This window comes from Triticum aestivum, chromosome 3B (genome assembly GCF_018294505.1).
Source record: "Triticum aestivum cultivar Chinese Spring chromosome 3B, IWGSC CS RefSeq v2.1, whole genome shotgun sequence".
NCBI classification, from domain to species: Eukaryota; Viridiplantae; Streptophyta; class Magnoliopsida; order Poales; family Poaceae; genus Triticum; species Triticum aestivum.
In genome coordinates, this window is record NC_057801.1 from 568,706,632 (window position 1) to 568,718,535 (window position 11,904).

Here is an 11,904-nt window from a genome sequence, read left to right on the forward strand (position 1 = left end):
GCATCATCGCAAGCGTGGCTCACCATCCATTCACAGACAACAGCATCAGGCACCACTGCGCACTCTCATCAGTACTGAAGAGCACTAGAATTACTCAGTCCTTCAGAAATCAAGAGTCTAATTAGATTGATGATAACACTTGGCTATCATTTGATATATAAAGAGCAACTCCAATGCGTTGACCTAAACGGACGACGATTTTATCCGCTTTTAATCTGGTTGGGTCGGCCCGGCGGACGCTCACGTCCGCTTTCGCGTTTGGGTCAATGCATGCCGAACGCTGGCCCGACTCATTTTGACAGCACGCGAAAAAAAACACAAATATTTTAAAAATAAAAATAAACATTAATTAAACATTAAAGCCAGCCACCAAGGCCGGCGAGAGTCCATGCGTCCACATTTCATTAATTAAAAATTAAAAAAAATAAACTACGAGGTGGCGCACTGCCCTAGGCATCCATACCGTCGACTTCGGGGCCGATGAGGTCGAATAGCGTCCGCGCATGGCCGGCCTAGGGGAACGTCGTGTTCCAGGCGGCGGCGATGTCGGCCGCCGCGCCTCCTCCTCCGCCTCGCGCTGCTCCTCCTCGGCGTCGTGCTCCAGCTGCTCGAGGTACTCACCCTCGCAGCGCTCCTCGGCCAGTTGTCGCGAGCGCCATTGCTCGAGGTAGGCTGCCTCCTCTGCCTCTTGCGTTGCCGGAGAAGAAGCCCATCGTGCAGTGGCTAGGTGGCTTGGGTTGCGCCGACGGGGGAGCAGAGGGTGGCGATATGGGGAGGGGGCTTCTGGAAACAGATGAGGACGGTCCCCCGCACGCTCGGCTTAAAAAAGGCCGGCCGCCTGTCGTTGATGCGTGTGTTCGAGGTCATAAATTAAGCTGATCAAGTTGACCGTGGGTAGTTGGACGGCCGCCAGGTGGGGACACGACGAACACCGTAAAGACGTGTGAGGCGTCCGCTTCGCGTCCAGATGGCCACATTTGTGCCGCAAATTTGTCGGGGCGGACACAAAGCTGGCGCGTTTTGGGTTTGGGTCGGCGCGTTGGGTCTTCACTTTTGTCCGTGACGACCCAATCAGACGCAGGCGGAATTTGGGTCGCTACGTTGGAGTTGGTCTAACCCATCTCAAACTAATTAATTAATTAAAAAAAAATCGCATCGCAACGTTTTTGTGCCTTCCTGAGCCTGCCCGGAACAGGCACCTGGCCTTCGTTGCCGACTCCCTGGCGCGCTACCAGGGCGAGTCGCTGCTCTGCCTCATTTCGGCAGTACAACGGCGCCGTGTCTATCGTCTGGTCGCCCCTCCTGGTGAAGGTCGTCGAGAAGGTGGAGCACGCCGACGGCCAGCACAAGAACGTGTTCTTGGACTCAGTTCGACGACGGTGGATGTCACAGCTGGGCGCATTCGACGCGGCCGTCCAGTCTGTCGGGCACTAGTTCGTGATCCCCGGCATCTACCACGACGGCGGCAAGGTTGTGTTAGGTACCAGATATCTCTCTCACGATCTACGGGATACAAGCTTCGATCACGAATTGGATTACAGGAGGGGAGAGGAATGAGGTAGAGGAAGAGCAGAGGAAGGAGAAGGAGGTAGCCGCCGCCGGTTTCGTCCGTGATCCATTGGATGGTTAACTCGTGGCCTCCTCCCAGGTATATGTAGCTTGCAACCAGGCCTTTGTGTTGGGCCGATGACAAGCCTGTAGCTGGGCTGATTTGGCAAGGGCCCTAACATTCCCCCTCCTTGAAACCCGGCTTGACCTCAAGCCGTCGCCTGCCCGGATCCCATTGCGCTCGATACTCTTGGACTTGGTCGAAGTCGCCGACGGAGACATGATCGAAGGAGTGGTCGAGGAAGTGGTCGTTGTTCGCAGGGTCTTGGTCAAAATCAAGATAGTACCTGTGGTCAACGGAACCTTGCGTGAAGTCATCAACGACAATGAAAGTGATGACATCCCTCCCTCCTTGAAAATGTTCTTGATCGGAGTAGGCTGAGAACGCCATACCATCCATGGCGGACACTCCCTTACTGCCTGAGTAATGACAGTAGGAGTACCAGTTCAGGAACTTCATGTGATGGGCATCCAAATATGATGAACCGAGTGGCGAGCTGGACTGATCTTTTGTAATTCCTATTTCAATGCTTATAGTCATGGCCCCAGCAACAAACTCCCTCCCTGAAGATAATGGGCACTCACACAGCAATGCCACCACAACACATGAGCAACTCGTTGCAGGTCTCGGCACCACTTCTGCTTGGCGATCCACAGCCCAAAATAGTTCATTACTATACTCAGATTTGCCACCGTGAAAACTGATTGAAGCATGGTCACTCCACTTAATTTTTCCTTAAGCCCGAAATTGCCACCATACTAAGATGTTCAGAGTCTGCATTGTCTTCTGCAATTTTCCAGGACTAGGAATATTACCCACAGTAGCATGCTCCAGTACGTGATTTTTGTAAAATGTCCATTCTTGTATTGTATACACCAGATCTCTATTGCTCCACCATTTTCCAAACAAGCATGGCGCACTGCACAAACACATGCACTGAGCGCCAGCAATATGTATGATTGCATAGGTGGGAATCAACCAGACAAATACAGCAGGAATACGCAGACTGATTGTACTGGATTTTGCTATTCCAAAACACATATCAGGTGGTCTCTGGTTGAAATAAAGCAGCCGCCCCCAGTCCTGAGTAGTGCTCTGCTTAAACATATGAACAACAGCAGCACATACTGCATCCCATTTCGGATATGTCAGAGCAAAATTTGGTGGCTGGACACACTGCATACTCGATGGGTGCCACAATTCCGAATTGATTCCTCCATAAAAAATGTCACAGTTTAGACGTCCTTTGTCCAGCGACAGTTTACAGGGTTTTGTTGATGTAAGATGCTGACAGCAGCATTTCGCCCAAGCTTTGGTACAAATCACCGGGTCCATCTCTCGTGAATCACAGATTGCATACCAAGGCAATAATAGGATCATGGTACATGGAGCATACTGAAGAACTAGGCTGGGTACTGCTTCCTTACGCATGATCACATGAGTCAACAATTGCACAAGCACCATGTACCTATCAGTAGGTGAACATGCACCTGCCTTGGAGCTTGCAACTAAATTATGTGAACCACTGTTTTCCAGCTTCCTCTGATCAGAACAATATGCAATACCTCCCAGTAGATGCCAAAACTGTGGTTGTGCATCTTGCGAGTAACTGAAAGGTTGTTCACAAAGACAGATGGGTTGAACCATCAAAAACACCAGAAAGTCCCAATATTGACGACATTGAACTGCATTTGTTAGCAAGATGGCCACTCCCTCGATTTTCCTCGTGATTCAATATTTTCCTAAACACTGACATGCTCACTACCTTTAGATAGAGCTGACCACACAAGTGTTGCTCGAACCTCACATGTATTGCTCGACAATTACCTGAAAATGATGCCCACTGTAGTTCCCATTGGATGGTCTCCTGATTGAACTTGAACAGTGGCCATGGTCTCGGTCGGAGCTTGGTTCCATCATAACCTTGTAGCTCAGTTGAAACAAAGAACATACATGCACAAGAAACTTGTTGAACTTGAGCCTGAAGACCATGTGGTGACTGCATAGAAGATAGCAATAACTCAAACCGCCTTAGCTGAAGATCAATGCTGATGGCGAGTTCTATGCTCAGAACACCCAATTTCTTCAGTCCAAAATAGATGCACAGCTAGAGTTGCAAGACAAGACTGATGCATAACAGGAGCACTAGTGCTAGCACGTGCACAGAGTTCCACAAGCCAGTGACTGCCATGAAAGAGTTTGACATGCTTACTGAATTCTGAATCCTCATTGTCCTGTTTCAAGGGCCATAAGCATAAGGACAGACCAGAGAATATCCTTATGTAGTGTCCACTGAGATTATACCACCACTCCCATGTATCGCACACCAATTCTCCAATATGAAAGAGTTCCCTAGGAATGGAGCTGATATTGAACCCAATGCCATGCAACTGGACATTCATATATGGACGCTCCAGGAACCTTCCCAGTGAAAACGACGGCCAGGGTATCGGTCGCACCTCGGTTTCCTCTGCATGATCCCTCCAAAATGATGGCCATGCTTTTGGTCGTAGCACCAGCCACGATGGTGTCGCAGCTGGGTGGAGCACATACCTCAGTCGGTTGCTGTCGCGGCGGCAGGAGTTCGTCGAACACCACCTGGTCAGTGTTGGTGCAGCAGGATCGCTCGGGATGAGGAGAATGGCATTGTGGTCCACCTCGCTCGTCACTGGGGTGGTATTGACATCAGCCTTGGGGTCGATGTCGGTGGTGATCGCCATGGAAGGAACAACCTCCTTGGTGATAGAGTATGTGTCGCTGCTGATGGAGGACGTTGCCAGCGCGGGTGTGACATGCTCGACCTCCTTGTTGTCGACCGCAGGCTCGGAGTAGGTGATGGTGGTGGCGTCGCGGACCTCGTTGACGTTGGTGGAGGCGACAGCTTGGTTCGGGCCATCTGTCGAACAGGTGACGGGCGCCATCACGACACAGACAGGAGCTGCGTCGTGGATGACCTCGAGCACTTCCTGGGCCTTGGTGGTGGAGCCGGAGACGTCGGGGACGGGCGCCGAGGAGGGGTGCGTCGTGGTTGAGGCCGCCGGATCGAGCGGGGTAACCACGGGAGGGGCACCCGCGCTTGCAATACCCAGCACTGAGCTCATCTCATCTGCCTGAGCGCATAACCTCTCAAGGTACCACAACAACTGCTCCTTGGCAGACATGCCATCCCACTCTGGTGGTTTCACAATGGGCATGGTGTCGTCGCCGGTGGAATTGTATGAATTGGGAGAAAATTTCGAGGGGGGAGGGTGGTGCCTGGCTCTGTATACCAGATGTTAGGTACCAGATATCTCTCTCACGATCTACGGGATATAAGCTTCGATTACACACGAATTGGATTACAGGAGGGGAGAGGAATGAGGTAGAGGAAGAGCAGAGGAAGGAGGAGGAGGTAGCCGCCGCCGGTTTCGTCCGTGATCCACTGGATGGTTAACTCGTGGCCTCCTCCCAGGTATATGCAGCTTGCAACCAGGCTGGTTTGGCAAGGGCCCTAACAGGTTGTGGGCTGCTACGACCGCGCGAACCTAAATCTCACCGTGACGGCCTTCTTCGCCATGGTCAAGGAAGCCGTGCACCGGATGCTCGCCGAGGTCGCCCGGCGGCACGGTGCGGGCAGGAAGGTGGTCGTGGTCACCACATTCTCGACAGCGCACTTCGAAGGGGACTGCGACAAGGCCGGCGCGTGTCCCAGGAAACACCCGTACATGGAGAACTAGAAAGAGCTAGCTACAGGGAGAATGATATGCGGAAGACCGTCCTGAAGGCCTGAAGGCGGTGGCGGCCAACGCCGGCGTCGGGCCCCTGCGATTCGCGGTGCTCGACGTGACGAAACTGGTCAACCAGTATCCGGACGGCCACCCCGGGCTGCACATGCGCAGCGACCCGTTCGTCGGCGGCACGGACTCGCTGTCGCGGGTACAGAACGACTGCGTGCACTAGTGCATGCCCGGCTCGATCGACACGTTCAAGGAGATCCTGTTGCAGACCATCGTGGGGTGACCGCCATGACCGTGGGTCCCTGTCTCCCTGACATATCTGATGATGCGCTGACTTCAGTTCTATGGATCTGGAACAACATGTCGTCCTAGACCTACGTAAGCTTTTACGTGTTCCTAAGTAACTTCCTTCCACCAAAACTAAACGCCCCCTTGATTTTCAGGGGTGGGCCCGGCGCCTTCACTAATATCCAATTAACTGCTGCCAAATTATCTTTTACTTTAGATACGTAATAATCTTCACGTATCGAGTGCACAAGGAGGCACCGTATTTGCACAGACCACACGTTCAAACACCTATTTTGTGTATTTACAGCTTTAGACATTAAACTAAACATGCATGACAAGTTGAGCCACTCCAGTGTATTTAACTCTAATAGTAGTGCGTAGACATTCCATAGAGAGCATGTAAGATCATCTCCAACAGCCGCGCTATATAAGTACCGAGCTGGAAAATTTATGTTTTTTACGCACGCGCAGCCGCTCCGGGCGCTCCAGCGAAGACGCAAAAACCGTGCGCACGGAATAAGTAGTTCAGCGCGCGGGGCGAAACGGCATCGCACATCGTTTACTTGTTGCGCCCGCTCCCGTGCGCTGCACACTCGAGCGTCCGCGCCGTGACTTCCACCTACCCTAATCCAGACGCTGGCGTCGCCGCCCGCATCACCCCATTTGTTCCGGTGACCATTCTGACGCTTCCCTGGCATATTCACGTGCCGCCGCCGCTTCCTCTGTCTCCCTCAGTCGCCGCCTCCCCTCGTGCGCGTCATTCCTCCGACGAACATCGCTCACCGGCCACTGCCGCTCTGCGCCCACAAGGTGTTCGACAAAACGCTTGTAAGGTATGTATTGCTTCAACTTCACATTTTTTTACATGAATTTGATGCATGTTATTTGTAGTTTTTATAGACTAGTTTAAATTCAACATTGTAGATGAGTTCGTCATATGATTCTTCTGAAGAAGAATTTGATATCGAAGAGGAGGAGGACCTTGCAATGATCCTAGTTATGCACATCAATAAAAAACCGAAACACGGTGGTTCAGTTATGGGCCGGCAGAAAATTTGGAGGGATAAGATCGATGCCGACAACAGATTGACGAGGCACTATTTTACGGATAATACTGTGTACCCCGAGTCATACTTCCGGGGTCGGTTTAGGATGAGCACCGAGTTGTTCAGGCGCATTGCAGAGAAACTGGCGAGACGTGATCGGTTTTTTCAGCAAAAGATGAATGCTGCTAGAGAGCTCGATGTAGCGACTAGACCTCAAACGGTCAAGTCCCTGTGCATCAATGTCATCCTTAGATCGGTAATGCTGACACACACAGTACTCAAGAAATTATAACAGAGTTTCAATCACACACTTATTTCATCGAGTCCTCATAAAGAATATGATTACACAAAAATATAGTGGCTGAAGGCCATCTAAACTAGATAACTGTGGAAGCTTCGAAGGTAAATGAGTCCATCAACTCCAACGGCATAGCTGAGTGCAAAACAACGACCTATCGCACCTTATTCATCGTCTGAGTAGTCTGCAACATGAGACGTTGCAGCCGTGTAGGTCAGCACATTGAATATGCTAGCAGTTACACTGTAAAGTAATGCAAGAACTATATCTACATGCAATATTTGGCTGGTGGAGGCTGTAAGTTTATGATTTTGCATAAAGCTAGTTTTTCCCTACAACAAAGGAATAATTTATTTAACTACTGCCAAGTTACCCATTATTTGAGAAGGTAACCCCAACTCAAATCCCAATTAAAAGTATCATCATTAACCCAAATCAAATTAATTAAAGTAACGTGATGAGATCACATCAATAGATTCAAGTACTAGATACTCAAGATGTCCATAACCGGGACACGGCTAATCATGACTAGTTTATACACTCTGCAGAGGTTTGCGCACTTTTCCCCACAATACTCGATCTCCTCCGTTGAATTTCTCGCACTACATGATGTTTGAGAAACGGATGACCGAGACATAGTCTTTATGAAGCATTAACTCCCTACTCCGGGCGGACCGGTACACCTACTTTCTCCTACATCTGTCCACCTCTTCAAGAGCTCACGCAACTTACTCGAACTATGCCAAAGCCCATAATGACATGTGGCTGCACACAGAAGTTTCTAGCATGAATAATCTTATTATCCCTTCCAGCCTGGGTGGCGAACCGTAGGAAGAATCACACAGGTACTTTGGGATTTTCCAAAATAGGCAACACTGGGTTCCCCAGGTGCCTGCAACCAATCCACCCAGATGTATATTAGAGTAGTCACCTTAATGTTAACCACGATTAAATAACTCTCAAATTCCCATGTGTGATTCACGATCCAATCCCCGTCTATGAGTATGGCTAAGAAAAAATAAGCATAATGTATATTCCCGGGGTGATCAAAAGGTATTAGGTTCCTACCTCAAGTACTACAACCAAACCACATGTTCCCAATCCTACTCATGCAAATATTTGAGGGGCAGAACTAATGCATTGTAAAAACTGGTTATGAAAGAGTATGATCAAAGTGTAACTTGCATTGCTGACGATCTGCAAACTCTAGAGATTCGTAGTAACAAGCTTCGTACTCCGGGTAATCTAGCGTAGACAAACAATAACATAAGCAATCACTCAAACGAAGCAACGAGAAAACCGAGAAAAGATTCAAATCAAACACAAAAAAGCAAATGTCTTAAACTAACAAAAGTCAAACCTAATAGCATTATTATCATGAGGATTAGATCTTAATAGTAGGTACATGTGATTAGCTACGGTTTGCAAAAAGATTCAACTCAAACGGAGAAATGAAACTCAAAATACGAACAAAACAAGATCGTTTACTAATTTGGACTAAACTCAAATTTTACAGTACCAAAATCATTTTCAAGTTGGTTAACTGGAAAGAGCAGAACGAAACGAAGAATTAGGCGCTGGTTTCACCTAATTTGGATAAACAAGTAAAAGGTTATGCTAGTTTAAAGATCAGGGGCTATATCGCGATAAAACTATTTGCGGATAGGCCCCTGGCCGAAAATAAACTAAAAAGAAAAATCCTACGGCGCGACGTTCACTAACAGAACTTATACGGCGAAAACCATTCGTTAAAACGAACGAACGGACGGACGTTCGTTACTTAAGAAAACCGATCTATGTCGCCGAACCGAAAAAAACAGAAAATAAAACGGGTTCCGGCCGGTCTTACCGGTTCACGAGAAAACCGGCGGCGACGGCGAGATCAGACGACAGCGTCGGTGGCGAGGCGACGGGGCGGCAGCGCGGGACTAGGAGACGACGATGCGGGTGTGCGGCGGCGGCGGCGCGGGCTGCTGCTGCTGCTGTTGGCGGGAGGCGGTGGAGGAGCGGCGGGGCGGTGTGCTATTTAAGAGGGGGACTCGACCTCGTCTTGGGGAAGGGGTCGGCCTCGGGAGGCGTGCCCACCTTGGACTCGGTCGGCGGCGGCGGGGCGGACTCCCGCACTGGGGAGGCGGTGGTGCTGCTTCTGGGCCGGCTCGGCTGGGACTTCGGCCGAGTCGGGCGGAAAGAACTTTTTTAAAAAATAAATTTCACCCGAAAGAAAAATCCTAATAAAATATAAAGAAAAAACTAAAATTCCAGAAACATTTTTTACCGTCTAAAACTAATATTTAGGACAAGATGAACATTTTTTTGGACTAAGATGCAATTTTCAAAAATGCAATATTTTTCTAATTCAAATAAAATAGCAAATAAAAATATTAATAGAACATAATTTGATTTTAAATTCTTTCTCCAATATTTCACTCAGATTGAAGAAGTTATATTATCTTCTCTCATAGATTTCTATTATTGTAAATAATTCGAGAGAGAAATAACAATATCAAATTGATCCTTCCCTCAAATTTGAAATAAATTCAAATATGAATTTTGTGAAACCACCAACTCTCTCCCTGGGTCCTTGAGTTGCTTAAGATTTCTAGGATCTCAACCAAAAGCAAGAATAAATATGATATGCATATGATGATCTATGTATAACATCGAAATTGAAAATTGGGATGTTACAAACCTACCCCCCCTTAAGATGAATCTCGACCTCGAGATTCAGGTTGGTCGTTTGGGTGGTCTCTACGAAGATATTCCTCTCGCTGCTAGGTGGCTTCTTCCCCGGTATGGTGGCTCCACTGAACTTTGCAAAACTTGATAACCTTGTTGCGAGTAACTCGGCTGGAAAACTCGAGAATCTTGACTGGCTTCTCTTCATAGGTCAAATCACTGTCTAACTGAATTGCTTCCAATGACACTGTATGTCGGTGTAAATAGCCACGGGTAGCCTCATGTGCCCGCCATGTCATTTCAAGACATCGGGGCCGGCTTCGCCCCTCAAGCCTCCAAGACGAAGGGCTGCCTTGTTGTGGCCGGTAGGTCCAAGCGGCCGGCTGCAAGAGGGCGGCAAGGCCCAGAAGGCGGCCCCAGGGTTGGCCGACTCCTAGCAGGCGGCCACCAGAGTGGCCGGCTCCTAGCAGGCGGCCCACCCCTGTGCCCTGATACGTCTCCAACATATCTATAATTTTTGATTGTTCCATGCTATTATATTACCTGTTTTGGATGTTTATGGGCTTTATTTTATACATTATTATCATTTTTGGGACTAACCTACTAACCGGAGGCCCAGCCCATATTGCTGTTTTTTTGCCTATTTTAGTATTTCGAAGAAAAGGAATACCAAACGGAGTCCAAACGGAATGAAACCTTCGGGAGCGTGATTTTTGGAACGAATAAGATCCGGAGCCTCCATGAGATAGGAGGGCGCCCCCCCTGTAGGGTGTGCCCCCTGTCTCGTGGGACCCTCGTGCGTCCACCGACGTACCTCTTCCTCCTATATATACCTACGGACCCCGAAAACATCCAGGGGCACCACGAAACACAATTTTCACCACCGTAACCTTCTGTATCCGCGAGATCCCATCTTGGAGCCTTCGTCGGCACTCTACCGGAGGGGGAATCGACCACGGAGGGCCTGTACATCAACATCCTTGCCCCTCCTATGAGTTGTGAGTAGTTTACCATAGACCTACGGGTCCATAGTTATTAGCTAGATGGCTTCTTCTCTCTTTTTGGATCTCAACACAATGTTCTCCCCCTCTCTTGTGGAGATCTATTCGATGTAATCTCTTTTTGCGGTGTGTTTGTCGAGATCCGATGAATTGTGAGTTTATGATCAGATTTATCTATGGATATTAATTGAATCTTCTCTGAATTCTTTTATGTATGATTGAGTTATCTTTGCAAGTCTCTTCGAATTATCGGTTTGGTTTGGCCTACTAGATTGATCTTTCTTGCCATGGGAGAAGTGCTTAGCTTTGGGTTCAATCTTGCGGTGTTCTTACCCAGTGACAGAAAGGGTTGCAAGACACGTACTGTATTGTTGCCATCGAGGATAACAAGATGGGGTTTATATCATATTGCATGAGTTTATCCCTCTACATCATATCATCTTGCTTAATGCGTTGCTCTGTTCTTATGAACTTAATACTCTAGATGCATGCTGGATAGTGGTCGATGTGTGGAATAATAGTAGTAGATGCAGGCAGGAGTCGGTCTACTTGTTATGGATGTGATGCCTATATACATGATCATGCCTAGATAACGTCATAATTATTTGCTTTTCTATCAATTGCTCGACAGTAATTTGTTCACCCACCGTAATACTTATGCTCTCGAGAGAAGCCTCTAGTGAAACCCCCGGGTCTATCTCTTATCATATTTGCTTTCAATCTACTTTTATTTGCATCTTTACTTTTTGTATCTATATTATAAAATACCAAAAAAAAAAATATCTTATCATACTATCTCTATCAGATCTCACTTTCGCAAGTGGTCGTGAAGGGATTGACAACCCCTTTATTGCTTTGGTTGCGAGTTCTCAGTTTGTTTGTGTAGGCGCGTGGGACTTTGGAGGAGCCTCCTACTGGATTGATACCTTGGTTCTCAAAAACCGAGGGAAATACTTACGCTACACTTGCTGCATCACCCTCTCCTCTTTGAGGAAAATCAACGCTAGCTCAAGACGTAGCAAGAAGGATTTCTGGCGCTGTTGCTGGGGAGGTCTTCGCTCAAGTCAAGACATACCAAGTACCTATCACAAACCCATCTCCCTCGCATTTACATTATTTGTCATTTGCCTCTCGTTTTCCTCTTCCCCACTTCACCCTTGCCGCTTTATTCGCCCTCTCTTTCCCAATCTCCTCCTCTCTTTTTGCTTGCCTTTTTCCGTTGCCCGTGTGTTTGCTCGTTTACCTCGTCATTATGGCTAGTTCTCCTATC

At 48.3% G+C, this 11,904-nt stretch overlaps 1 pseudogene; it reads left to right on the forward strand.

Annotated features, from left to right (window-relative positions):
* The first annotated feature begins 503 nt into the window (after positions 1–503).
* LOC123067602 (protein ALTERED XYLOGLUCAN 4-like) lies at positions 504–5,608 on the forward strand (annotated as a pseudogene).
* The last annotated feature ends 6,296 nt before the right edge of the window (positions 5,609–11,904 follow it).